This window comes from Bos javanicus, chromosome 9, assembly GCF_032452875.1.
Source record: "Bos javanicus breed banteng chromosome 9, ARS-OSU_banteng_1.0, whole genome shotgun sequence".
Taxonomy (NCBI): Eukaryota; Metazoa; Chordata; class Mammalia; order Artiodactyla; family Bovidae; genus Bos; species Bos javanicus.
In genome coordinates this window covers 95,810,525-95,825,224 of record NC_083876.1, presented here as the reverse complement: position 1 = coordinate 95,825,224, position 14,700 = coordinate 95,810,525, and the positions used below count along the sequence as shown (strand labels likewise).

The 14,700-nt window shown below is 43.5% G+C and overlaps 1 pseudogene; it reads right to left on the bottom strand.

The window, feature by feature from the left end:
* The window catches only part of LOC133254379 (cytosolic arginine sensor for mTORC1 subunit 2-like), a 142,862-nt pseudogene that overhangs the window by 63,882 nt on the left and 64,280 nt on the right, over positions 1 to 14,700 (bottom strand).

Below are 14,700 nucleotides of genomic sequence, written 5' to 3'. Positions count from 1 at the left end.
TACTGTCTGAGCCACCAGGGGAGTCACTTTGTAGATGCTCACTACATTTTCGTTCATTATTTAAAAAGCTGCCTAGTGCAAGGTGGGCATAGAGGGTTAACCAACGTTATCTGAGCTGATACTTCTCATGTGGATCATGATACACGGCAAATGCTCATACCTTGAGTATGACTTCTGAGAGCACATGTGTTGTAGGTCAGCAGGAAAAATACCTTGTTTGTGGTCCACCCCACTGACAGGTTTTGCTGAATAATTGTAACTCACCATGAAACATAAAACATGAAATCTCAAAGGTCCAACGAGGCAAATATTTAGCAGGTGGATGGGTTTTAACACCTAGAAGAAAGACAGGAGGCAAGTACAGAGGAAAAGTGAGAAATGGAGATTGGTCACACAGAGAGCCCTCAGCATGGAGGATATGGTTGTTCCTACCTAAACCCAGGAATGTCTGTAAGCCCCTAGCCACACTCCAGAGGACTTAGCAAGCTTACGGCATTTTGCTGAATGCATTTGACTTGGAGAGGGTTCCGCCTCCACCAGTTCTTGAAATGAATGAATTTGTTCAGTAGAAAGACCTGGAGCAAAAGAATGTTTATGAAGTCTCTGTAGTTGAGGCTGAGAGATGTTTGTGCTTAAGTTGTGTTTAATGTTTGTGCATTAAAGAGTGAAACATGAGAATTTGTAGGTAAGGAACTGCTCTCTCTGCAGTTAACATGGCTGTCCTGAAGCTTCCAGGGTCCGAGGAAACTGACGTGGCCGCAGGATGGAGCAGAGCCAGAATGTGGAGCTCAGTAGACGATCACGACGTTGAGCAAGACCAGGCCAGAGGAGAGTCTGCAAGTCACACCACAGACACATATGTGCGCTTTGTGCAATTTGTGGTCTGCCTCTTTGCTTCATTCTTTTTTTCGTACCTTGGCATGGACCCACCAAACATCAATAGAGGTTACTTCAGACCTTGTCTGCTGTGAGCTATCAGTAAATTTGGTTTCTTCTTTACAAACTAACCTTGTTCATCCTCAACTTTTTTTTTTCTTTTTGGTTGGGAGCATCTGCAGAAGGTCTCTGCCTGGAGATGGTGTGCTAACCTATGTCTAGCAGACACCAGCAAGGCACCCAGGTTTGATCATGGCAACAAGGCAAGGCTTTAGGGAGGATCATTGAGAGCAATGAGGTAAAAGAAGCTCCTAGCACAGGTGACTGCTTTGCACCTCGCCTGTAGGATGTGATGTTGTTTGCAGTGACTTATTTAACAAGGGGTTAGAGAACGGAGATTTGTGTTTTAGCTAATGAATGGAGGGTGAAGGCCTGGAATTTTGTTGTTGTTTTTACTTTCTATTTTGGGATGATTTTTGACTTATAGAAAAAATTTCCAACCAGATTTCTTCACCCAGATCACCCAAATGTGAACACTTTTCCACATTTCTTATTGTTCTCCCATCTCCCCACTTCCACTGTCTGTCATCTCTATTTTTACCTGTATCTCCAGCTACATCATGTTCTGTCTCTTTCTGGCTGTACACATATACATTTCCATGGCAGGCAGCTAGTTTTAATTAGGTTGTTTGTTGACTGGGGAAGAATGTTAGGTGGCATGGGCGACACTGGGGGAATAGCTGATGAAAATCATGGAGTATGAATGCCCCTCAAAATTTGCTCTGTTTCGTTATTTACAAGTATGTGTCTTTCTTGAGGGGAGTTATCTGACGTATTGATTGCCATAGGTTTTGAGATTTCTCAGTTAAAGCATGTTTGTTTTCATTGGAAAGGAAATACTGTGGTCATTTTCAGGGCTGAGGGCTGTTGGTTCTTTTGGAGATATGTAAAAAGGGAGGAATGTAGGGATTTTATTTGGGGTTTTTCTTTAATAAGCTCAATCTTGTGGGTTTTACATCCTTTGAGGCTTTTCTGAGAGTGGAGGGAAGCTGAGCATGTGTGGAATGGCAGGGTTTACAATGCAGGGTCACCTCCTTTACATCACAGCCAGTCCTTGTTAGAAAATCATAAAAATAAAAACAAAGTTGAGACACAATGGCTTTCTGAATATATTTCTGTATTGAGTGTGAAACTTAATTACTTTTAGCCTGGCACTTTAAGCCTCAACAAAGAGGACTCGGGTAACATGATTATCACGATTTTAAACATGAAAAGCCGTCTTTCTAAGTGGTATTTACTCTTCTGTGTGCTTTGGAGGCTCTCCCAGTCAATGTCAGCATGATGAATCACTTATTTAACTTTGCTTCTTAAAGTCTCTTTTAGTTTAATGCAACTGGAATTTTCTTTCTTTCTTTTTTTAAAATGAAGAGTCATCTGAATTCCTACAGGAACAAAACCACTTTTGATTTTTTAGGATAAAAAGTGAGAATGGATTCAAAAGCCATTTATAGGATGAATTGCTTTTATAAAGACACAGGGGCAGGAGAGAAGGGAGCCAAGGGCAAGCGGGGATGATATCACTGATGAGGACTAAGTGGATGGAAGAGGATGAGGCCCAGGAAGGGGACACTAGTCGACTGGAGAAGCTGGATGTTTTTTCTTTGCCAGCCTTTTGCCGATTAAATAAATTATTGATTTAGTGCTCGAGGTTATCACAGTCTCACAATACCATGGACCAGTGCTGTACTATTACTTGGTACTGCATAGAAATGATGTGAAGATTATAATGTTGCTTTAAAGTGTCACAAGATATTCTTCATTTTATAGTGATAGTGATGGAGTAATTTAGGTCAATCATCTCACTGAAAATAACCACCAAATAATTGTTGTTCTCCAGTTGCTAAATCGTGTCTGACTCTTTCCGACCTCATGGACTGCAGCACACCAGGATCCTCTGCCCTTCACTATCTCCCAGAGTTTGCTCAAATTCATGCCCATTGAGTCAGTTCTCCTGCCCTCAGTCTCTCCCAGCATCAGGGTCTTTTCCAATGAGTCGGCTCTTCGCATCATGTGCCAAAGTAGTGGACCTTCAACTTTAGCATCAGTCCTTCCAAGGAATATTCAGGGTTGACTTCCTTGAGGATTGACTGGTTTGATCTCCTTGCAGGCCAAGGGACTCTCAAGAGTCTTTTCCAGCACAACAATTTGAAAGCATCAATTCTTTAGTGCTCAGCCTTCTTTATGGTCTAATTTTCACATCCATACGTGACTACTGGAAAAACCATAGCTTTGACTATACAGACCTTTGTCAGCAAACATTAAAAAAAGTTCTTTAATAGCATCAGGGAGCTATAAAGGTAGTGAGGAATCACTGGCTCCAGATTTGGAAGAAGATGAAAATTCATAGAAGCGAGGTTGGCATTTGGGACTACTTTTGACCAAAGGGCAACTGGGAATCTGAAATACATGTCTAGGAGAGTGAGCAATATGCTTCTAGTCCTGTAAGATCAGGGGAGCATGAAATTTGAGCCCAGGGCTCCCCAGGATAAAACTTCCTATGCCTTGGTCTCAGTTTCAGTGGAGTTGCTTCTCCTAGAAATAAGGGTGAAATGGAAGTCAAACAGTTCCTCCGTGAAATGTTGCCCATTTGTAGGTCATCTGGGTGACCAAGAAAATTTTATTGCCTGAAGTTGGACTAAATGATAATTGATTGGTTTGATTGTGCCCCAGGACTAGGCAAAAGCAAATGAAAACTGTATCTAAAGAAAAATAGCATCATCTGAGGCTTCAAAATATTTCTATAAATTAAAAAATACAATGTCAAGCACATAGTCAAAATCAACTATAAAAAAACAAAAAGCTGGGCACAAGGTACACATTCACCTATGAAAGAACCAGTGAAAATAAGAAATAACACACACACACTCATAAGAATATCAAGTATGGGAACTAATAGCAAGAGACTACCTAGCAACTATATTTACTACTTTCAAGAAGAGAAAGGGAAGCTTGAAAAATTTGGTCAAAATGTTAGTCCTTCAATCCTGTCTGACTCTTTGTGACCTCATGGACTATAGCCTACTAGGCTCCTCTGTCCATGGAATTCTCCAGGCAAGAATAGTGCAGTGGGTTGCCATTTCCTTCTCCAGGGGATCTTTCCCACTCAGGGGAAAATTTGTTAGATTATTGAAAACTATAAAAAGTGGCAAAGCAGACTTACGTAAGAGCAAAGTAAATGCTAGTACTTGAAAATCTGACTGAATTAAAAATTCAATGTATAGGTTCAATGACAAATTAGATATAGTTGAAGAGAAAGCTATAGTAAACTATAACCTTGGTTATAGCAGCTGAGCACTGAAGAATTGATGCTTTTGAACTGTGGTGTTGGAGAAGACTCTTGAGAGTCCCTTGGACTGCAAGGAGATCCAGCCAGTCCATTCTGAAGGAGATCAGCCCTGGGATTTCTTTGGAGGGAAGGATGCTGAAGCTGAAACTCCAGTACTTTGGCCACCTCATGCAAAGAGTTGACTCATTGGAAAAGACTCTGATGCTGGGAGGAGTTGGGGGCAGGATGAGAAGGGGACAACAGAGGATAAGATGGCTGGATGGCATCACTGACTCGATGGACATGATCTGAGTGAACTCCGGGAGTTGGTGATGGACAGGGAGGCCTGGTGTGCTGCGATTCATGGGGTCGCAAAGAGTTGGACACGACTGAGTGACTGAACTGAACTGAACTGAAGCATGTAAAGGCAATAAGGTCATGAGAAAACATAAAACCCGTAGAGGATATAATTAAAAGGTCCAGCATATGTCCAAAGGGCTACTCAGAAGGAGCAGAGTCTAAAAGTCTTAAGCATAAAACAAAAACGAGTGACAATTTTCCTAGGAAAATTCCCAAAGTTTCTTAGGATAAACATAAAGGATATATTATAGTGAAATTGTAGACAATCAGATACATAAAGCTGCCAGAGAGAAAAAGAGATTACTTTTAAAAGATACGATAGTTAGACTGATAATAGAGTTATTGAAAGCAACAGTGGAAGTCAGAAGATAGTGGAATATCCTTAATGTACTGAGAAAAAAAAAACAACTCACCAATGTAGACTGTTAATAAAAATGTCTTTTAAGTATAAAGGTGAAATAAAGACATTTTCAGACAAAATCAGAGAGAGCTGTTACCACTAGAACTTCAGTAAAGGAAACACTAAGGAGAGTTGTTTAGGCAGACAGAAAGTAATCCTAGATGGAAGGTTAGGATACAGAATAAATCAAGAGCAAAGGAAAGTATAAATATATGAGTAAATCAAAATTATATTGATTTTATAAAACAATAATAATGTATATGTGTGGGTGCGTATATATGTAAGTTATTATCTATCCATTTATATATCATCTAAGCAGAAACATCATTTTGCCAACAAAGGTCAGTATAGTCAAAGCCATGGTTTTTCCAGTAGTTGTGTGCGGATATGAGAGTTGGATCATAAAGAAGGCTGAGCATTGAATAATTGATGCTTTCAAATTGTGGTGCTGGAGAAGACTCTTGAGAGTCCCTTGGACTGCAAGGAGATCAAATCAGTCAATCCTAAAGGGAATCAGTCCTGAATATTCATTAGAAGGACTGATGCTGAAGCTGAAACTCCAATACTTTGGCCACCTGATGAGAAGAACTGAGTCGTTGGAAAAGACCCTGATGCTGGGAAAGATTGAAGGCAAGAGGAGAAGAGGACGACAGAGGATGAGATTATTGGATGGCATCACTGACTCGATGGACGTGAGTTTGAGCAAACTCTGGGAAATATTGAAGGACAGGGAAGACTGGTGTACTGCAGTCCATGGAGTTGCAGAGTTAGACACGACTTAGCAACTGAACAATAACCATGTATCATCTATCTATTTAAAGACATAAGACCTAAAAATCTTTAAGTTGGGAGGGACATTAAAGAACTTTTAAGTGTTGGAAGCTCCAGTACTTTGGCCACCTCATGCAAAGAGTTGACTCAATGGAAAAGACTCTGATGCTGGGAGCGATTGAGGGCAGGAGGAGAAGGGGACAACAGAGGATGAGATGGCTGGATGGCATCACCGACTCGATGGACATGAGTTTGAGTGAACTCCGGGAGTTGGTGATGGACAGGGAGGCCTGGTGTGCTTGCAAAGAGTCGGACACGACTGAGCAACTGAACTGAACTGAACTGAAGGTCCTTTAATTGTCCAAGAGGTAGTAAAAGTACCAAGTACTCTTAAAGTTTGATAAATCAAGAATTCATGTTATAATTTCCAAGGTAGCCATAAAAGCAAAATAGAAAGAGTAAAACTTTCAAATAAATAAAATGATAAAATGAAGCTATAAAAATGAAATAATAAAAATGGTCAATCCAAAAAAAGGCAAGAAAAGAGAAAAAAACATGGAGTGAATGAAGCAAATAGAAAACATACTGAAAGATGGTAGGTTTAAAGTCAAATATATTAGCAAGTATATTAAATATAAATAGACAAAATTCTTCAGTTAAAAGACAAAAACATTCTGACATGATTGTAAATCAAAGCCAAATTTTATGGTCTTTTAAAGGCACAAATTAAAATGTAAAAATAAAAAGAATTTGAAAATAAGAGAGTAGAATAAATCACACTGTGCCAATAGTAGCCAAAGGAATGCTGGTAAATCTATATGGACATCAGACAAACTTGATCTTAAAGCAAAAAAAAAATTTGGAGATTAAGAGTCATTTTTTATTGACTAGGGATTCAATCCATTGGGAAGATAGTATAATTTAAAATTTATATGCATCTAATTTTATGGCCTTGAAATATTTGAAACAAAAAGAGACAGAAAGACTTGTGAGGGGATATGGATAAATCCATAGCCATGCTGGAGTTTTACAACAAATCTTCCTCAGAAAGAGGAAAAGCAGGCAAAAAAAAAAAAAATCTGTTAAAAAAGATTTCAAATGCATGAGTAGAAAACTGAGATGCTGAAACCTCTGCATGGATCACAGAGCAAGTCTCAACAATTTCAAAGGATTTTAAAATGACAAGGTATATACTATGATCACAATAAAAAACAAAAAGATAATTGGAAAATCAGCATATATTAAAAAATCAGCATATGTATTAAGACAAGTATTTAACTCAGTAGCTCCCCCAAAAATCTAAACAAATATACTGCTTTTTTTTCAAAACCTGTGAAAGTAACTCCCTTTAGGGAGATCTTCACTTTAAAATGTTATATTAGAAAAGACTGTAGGCTGAAAAAACTCAATGAGCCAAGTATTCATCTCAAGAAATTGCAAAAAGGAAAGCAAAATAAATGCAAAGAAAGAAGAAGTAATAAAAACAAGAGAAGAAAGTACTGAAAAAGCAGAATAGAAAAGATCAACAAAGTCAAAAGTTGTGCTTTTTGAAAAGATGAATAAAACTTTTCAAAAAACTTGGGTGAGACTGATCAATGAAAAAATGGAAAGAACATAGAAATAACCAATGCTGGACATGGAAAAAGGAGACATATAGGCTGAGCCTTAGAGGATGAGCATGCATCAGGAGGTGATGAAAGGGAAGGGGCATCTTGGGCAGTGGGAACAACCTGAATTGGGACTGAGGCCTCAGTTACTCACTGGCCAGAGCAGTTGGATGGTTGTAAGGGTAGACAGGACAGGAGGCAGAGCAGGCCAGGATGGCCCAGACTGGGAGGGGCAAGCTGAGGAGTTTGGGCTTTATCTTGAGGGCCAGGAGGCACAGCGGAAGATTTTAAGAAAGAGAAAGAAAAAGCCATTTAGGCTGGCCATCCTGGCTACACTTGGGGAATGATTAGGAGGTGGGATGTGGTGGAGATGCCAGCCTAGAGTGGGGGAGGCCAATGGGCAGACAGATGCAGTGGTCCAGGTGAGAAAGACGAGGGTCTGGACCAAGGTGGAGAAGCTGACAATGCAGCAGGCTTAGAAACACCCTGGGGCTGGCAGCTGCTGTCACAGGACAGAGCTTTAGGAATCACCAGTATGTGCAAATAGCAAATAGCGTGGAGAAGAAGAGGAATCAACTGCCAAGGTGAAGAGTATTTGGAGAGTCAGGAAAAGTCCTAATGTTAGCCCCTTATGTCTGACTTTGCAACCCCACCGACTGTAGCCTTCCAGGCTCCTTCTGTGCATGGAATTCTCCAGGAAAGAATATTGGAGTGCATTGCCATTCCCTTCTCCAGTGGATCTTCCTAACCCAGGGGTTGAACCCAGGTGGCTTAACCATTTACCAATCAGGACACCACCGGTGACTCTCGCAAGACTTCAAGGAAGAGTCCAGCTTCTGGAGCCTAAGTGCCTGGTGTCATCCTGGTGAGAGTATGGCTGGGAGCTTGGGTTACTGTGAGGGAGGAGAGAACACAGCATTGGAAAGCCTTGTGGGATCACAGACATTTTTTTAAAGTTGGAAGATGCGTCTCTTCCCCCCTTTACTGCCTGCCACCCTCCACCTGAGAAATGAAAATCAGTGACTCACATTATATGACTAAGATTTTCCAACTATGTCTGTCCAGGTTGTCCTATTTCCTCCCTCTTATTACATATTCATAAGGAAGTGTTTTTGAACCTGGCCTCATGATTACTCTTAGTTTATATGTCTTTATCTTGGCTTCCTAGGTGGCTCAGTGATAGAATCCGACTGCCAATGCAGGAGACGCAACAGGCTCCGGTTCCATCCCTGGGTCGGGAAGGTCCCCTGGAGGAGGAAATGGCAACCCCCTGCAGTATTCTTGCCTGGAAATTTCAGTGGACAGAGGAGCCTGGCAGGCTGCAGTCCATGGGGTCACAAAGAGTTGGATGTAACTGGGCACGCAAGCACGCTAGTTACTTTATTTACCATACAAGAGGATGGGGAGACAAATTTTTTAAGAATTGCAAAAGAGGAAAATTTAAAGGATCATCATAGCTGTTTCTGCCAAGGAAGTCTATGAAATGTTTAAATCAGGAATGGCCAGTTTACATGTCAGACTGGTATTTCTGAATCCCAGTTTTTTCTCCTCTGTAACATATTGTAATTGAAAGATGCCCAAACAGATGTTTTCTGTTATATGGATGTGGTTCCAAAGGTTTCTTCATATGCTGCTCACAGACAAATAATCCCAAAGGAGCTATAGGGGCCAATAATCTTCATTTTGTTATTGCATGTGAAAACATCTCAGGCTGTTTATGTTAGACGAATTTCATTTTAGAACAGCATTATTATTAAGACACACCTTTCTGTGCACATTTTTAACAGTAAATTCCTTTCCCTTATCTCGTGGCTCAAAATTCTACTTACTCCTTTCATGGTCATCAGATCATTTATTCATTTACTGTGGTCATTGAGAATCCCTCTTCCTTAGTCAGATTTCATCCCTCAGACGTGGAGTCCCTTGGAAGAGATACTCAGGTTATTTAAGTGTGTGTTCAGGCACACCTATGAACACAAGTGTCAAGTTTTCCTTTAGGACTGGTGCTCCAGAAATGAAATATTTAAAGTGAAAATGGAGGAGACATTGTTTCTACAGGAGAGCTGGCGAAAGCACTGTTTGGTTAGACTCTATCAATATTGGTTTAAATCTTGTTACGTCTCAAAGTCATTCTGAAATCAGAGCTGGCCGTGAAGAAGCCCTTGGAAAATAAGAATAACCCTCTCCTGGGGATCTGAAGCTCTGACCCAAAGAACGGGAGGGGGACGATGCTGACCATGTGAGAGAGATCGACTGTATACGCAGTGTGGACTGAAAAATAAATACCGGCAACCTAAAAGTTAAAAGTTAGATTTTATTCGGTGAGCATGTTAGGACTTGATCCAGGGAGACAATACCTCAGGAGACCCCCAGAGAGCTGACTCCAGAGAGGCAGGGGAGAAGCCAGGCTATATACAAGGTTGCAGCAAGGGGCAGGTAATCTGAATATGAAAAGATTACTGTTGATTAAGAAAAACTAAATCTCTCACAGGAAGAGATTTAACAATCTTCTATGTATGGGAAGATGCAGGCATCTGGGCTTGCTGAAATCATTTCTTTCATATGTACCTAGCTATCTGGGTCCAGTCCCCGCTTTCTCTATTTTTCACTTCCTAATTCCTTGTTTACGGTAAGAGATGGTGGATGTGGCACATGGCCACCTCTCACGTCCCTCCAGCTCCTGAGCACTTACCGGGAGGAAGTAGCTGATGGCTTCCAAACAGCTGGCTTTGTTTCACCTGGGCTCAGAAATTTGTATTTGGAAAAGGCTTGTTGACTGATGGTAGAGCAGAAAATATTTCATTTCACAGCAGTAAGACTTCTGGGAATTCTAGAATATCCTAGGATTTTAGAACAGACTATCTAGTTACTTCCTCTGAGACTGTCCTGGATCTTTTGCTCATCAGTAAACAAGGGCGGGAGAGACGAAGGGGAAATACCACAGGGGGACCTTCCAGGTCTCGTGCTGGTGACGTTAACTTCAACAAGGGGAACAGGGTGGTCGAGTTGGAAGCTGGAGTTCCTTGGAGCTTCTGTAGTTCCAGAACACAGAGATCTCCTGTGCTTTTTGCTGTGGGTGGAAGTGAAGGGGCACATTTCCTGCTGGTGGATGGATCTAACATAACCACAGACACCAGGCCTGAGTCCAGGCCTGGGGCCTCCCTGTGCACCCGGGGGCACAGGTGGAGCAGGATGTAGAAACCTCAGCCACACCATTTGTCCATTTACTCACTCACTCAGCAAGTGATCATTGAGCCCTTTCAGTATGGCGGGCATTGTACTCGGCTCTAAATAAACCATGGTGGGAAAAACAGGTACAATCTCTGGATGCTTGAAGAGTCTGTTGGGAGAGATGGAGGTTGGAAAACTAGACAAATGAAAACTAAATGAAGAATAAAATCTATGCAGGAGGTTTCGGGGACAGGGGTTAGAGGTCACAAAGTCCTCTGAAGGCAGAGGCATTGGCCAGAAGGACAGGGGAGAGGGCCAGGGCACCTGCCCAGCAGGGAGGGAGCAGGTGGGAACCAGAGGGGGGCCTTGCTGTGACAGCAGGGAAGAACCTAAGGAAGTTCAGGCCAGGGAGGGAGGCTGGGAAGAGAGGGGGCTGGAGCCCTGAAAAAGCTTTTAGACCAGACAGTGGAAGCCAGAGGGTGGTTGTCAGCAGGAAAGTAACAACCCCTCCTCCTCCCACCCTCCTGCACTGGAAAGATATAATTGCAGCAGCTTGGAGAGTGGGTGGGGCTGGCTGGACACAGAGGGGTGTGAACACAGTGAGGCCAAGCGGGACAGGCCGGTGGGAGGCTGCCCTTCCAGGTGGTCAAAGGCCACCACCTGTGGCCTTGGCTTCTCCGTCTCCATCAACTCCCTTCATCTAAGACGTTCATTATCCTCCTGCACTGGTCCCCCTGAGATGGGGGTCGGAGAAGAGCCCCTCATGAGCGCAGTGACAGCTTCAGGCAAATGACTGCTCCAGGGAGGGAGCGTCTTCACTCCAGCGGTAGGTGGAGGAACCACCCCTCTGAGTAGATGCAAACTGAGAAAATGTGAATTGGCACCGTCCTACCCTTCCCAGGTGGCGCAGAAGTAGAGGATCCGCCTGCAATGCTGGGAGACCTGGGTTTGATCCCCAGGTTGGGAAGATTCCCCTGGAGAAGGGAATGGCAATCCACTCCAGTATTCTTGCTGGAGAATCCCGTGGATGGAGGAGCCTGGTAGGCTACAGTTCATGGGGTCACAAACAGTCGGACATGACTGAGCTGCTAACACTCACTTAGTGACCTAATGGGACAGAAACCACCTCAGTATTCCTCCATGCCATTTAAAAAGTCTGTTAACACTAGAACCTATTATACAGAGTGAAGTGAGTCAGAAAGAGAAATATAAATATCATATTCTAACGCATATATATGGAATCTAGAAAGATGGTACTGAAGAATTTATTTGCAGGGCAGCAATGGAGAAACAGACATAGAAAGTAGACTTATGGACATGGGGAGAGGGGAGGAGAGGCTGAGATGCATGGAGGGAGTAACATGGAAACTTACAATACCGTATGTAAAATAGATAGCCAATGGGAATGTGCTTTATGGCTCAAGAAACTCAAACAGTGGCTCTTTGTCAACCTAGAGGGGTGGGCTGGGCAGGGAGATGGGAGGGAGGCTCAGAAGGGAGGGAATATATGTATACCTATGGCTGATTGATGTCAAGGTTTGATAGAAAACAACAAAATTCTGTAAAGCAATTATTCTTCAATAAAAAATAATTTTTAAAGTCTGTTAACATTAATGTTCCCAGTTAGCAATCTAGCATCCCATTCAAAATATTCTGCCATGCATACAGTAACATACATGTGGAGTTGGCAAGGTGAAGAGTCTATTGAAATGTTGACAATCTAGAGGAGAGGACCTGAAAATAATGGACAGATAGCTTCGAAAACATCTGCTATTGTTCCCAAAGGAACATGCAGGAGAATGCTTGCTTTCAAATCTTGTCCTGAAATGAGGAGACACAGTTTACAGGACAATGGGACCAGAGGCATCTTATGCTCCTATGTTACTCTTTGGCTCTCTGAAGGCTCCTGAGGTTTTGGGGTACATGGCAACAGGTTGAGGTTTGATGTTCATCTTTGGAGACCCCGTGTCTTCATTGGCTACAACCTCCTCCCTCTCAGAACTTCTTTCCTTTTGAGCACCAGGCACCCTTTAAGCATCTCCCCACCCTCCTCCCCTGTGAGATATCCAGGGCCACCTCTGCAGCCCCTCCCTGGTGGGACCCTTCAGGAAGTGGCCACTCTTCCTCCTGCTGTGGTGCAAGCTCACAGCTCGGGGTCCCTTCCCTGCACTGTTCGCTCTGTGCTCTGGGCCACCGGCTCATTGGACCTATAATCCAGGCTATTGGGCCCTGGTGCTGGCAGGCACTTCATTGAGGTCACCAGAGAACAAAACACTACTTGCTTTCAATGCTGTCTTTATTTTAAAATTTGCCCTTAAAAAGCAGCCAGACAGAATTCATTATTCTCGAAGCAGACTTCCCTTTTTGGGCAGGACTGCCAAGTAATTGCCGAGGAGACACAGAAGCAGTGGGATGCAAAGATGAGGCCTCGGGACACACGCATTTCTCCAGGTCTGGGCAGCAGGACCCTGGCTCAGTCTTCCCCCAGGACAGAGTCAAGTGCCAGATGATGCTGTTCGTTTGTCTCTGTGTCCCCACATCACACCCCAGCTCAGGAGCCCATGGTTCCCGTCAGTGCTCTGCAGAAACTGTATACATCCTGGACCAACACTGAAATAAAAAAGCAGCCACGTTGGTTTTCCAGTAGTCACGTATGGATGTGAGAGTTGGACCATAAAGAAAGCTGAGAGCCGAAGAATTGATGCTTTTGAACTGTGCTGTTGGAGAAGACTCTTGAGAGTCCCTCGGACAGCAAGGAGATCCAACCAGTCCATCCAAAAGGAAATCAATCCTTAATATTCTTTGGAAGGACTGATGCTGAAGCTGAAACTCCAATACTCTGGCCGCCTGATGCGAAGAACCGACTCATTGGAAAAGACCCTGATGCTCTGACAGATTGAGGGCAGGAGGAGAAGAGGACGACAGAGGATGAGATGGTTGGATGGCATCACCGACTCAATGGACATGGGTTTGGGTAAACTCCAGAAGTTGGTGATGAACAGGGAAGCCTGGCGTGCTGCAGTCCATGGGGTTGCAAAGAGTTGGACACGACTGAGCGACTGAACTGAACTGATTTGCTTGTTCTCTCCTTTCCCCATATTCTAATCATATCTTTCCTTGAACCTTGGTAAGCGTCATACCACCTTCATGGATGTTTTACATAGACTCTACCCACCTTTTCTCTGTCTTCTTCAAGCTATGTTCTTCACTCAGGAACTGTTCTCCACTGCCAGCTGTGCTAGGTTGTTCTGGGCCAACGTGGTCAAGCTGGCTGCACTGCAATTCCTTACTTTTCCTTCCCCGGGTTAGAGTTGGCCAAGATTTGGAATCAAGATTTGGATGGCATCACCAACTCAATGGACATGAGTTTGGGTAAACTCCGGGCGTTGGTGATGGACAGGGAAGCCTGGCATGCTGAGGTTCATGGGGTTGCAAAGAGTCAGACATGACTGAGCAACTGAACTGAACTGAACTGAAAGCGATTTGTGTGAGCCTTGGAAGGTAGGAGTGAAGTGTGACCATCACTCACAGAAGTTCCTGGTGGTCACGTCTAGTGATGGGTGGACTCAGAGCTGCCCAGTGGCTCCCAGCTTGTCCCAGGTCCTCTCTGCTCTGGGTCCAGCTGCTCTGCCGAGCTGCTGGCTTGGCTGGCCATAGTGGGTCACAGTATCAGGTCATAGACCCTCAGAGGTAGAAGCCACTGAGGCATGGCCCCAAATCCCCCTTCATAAGACCCCTTTATTATCTTATTTAGGGGCTGCCCATCCCAGCTTTTCAGATTTCCCCACAAGCTCTAACTTTTCTGTTAGAGCCACAGGTGGCCTAGTGAGTGATTCTTCTCTGATCCTTCAAACTTTGCCTTCCAAGTCTTCACTTCTTAAACCACTCCAAGATTTATGTGAGGTCTGAAGTGAAGTCGCTCAGTCGTGTCTGACTCTTTGCAGCCTCATGGACTGTAGCCTACCAGGCTCCTCCGTCCATGGGATTTTCCAGGCAAGAATACTGGAGTGGGTTGCCATTTCCTTCTCCAGGATATCTTCCTGACTCAGGGATTGAACCCGGGTCTCCCGCATTGTAGGCAGACGCTCTACTGTCTGAGCCACCAGGGAAGTCTAATTAGACCTCTAATGTGAGGTCTAATTCACATTAAATCCCCTATCCCTAAAACCTGGCTTTGCTTTTCTCACTGA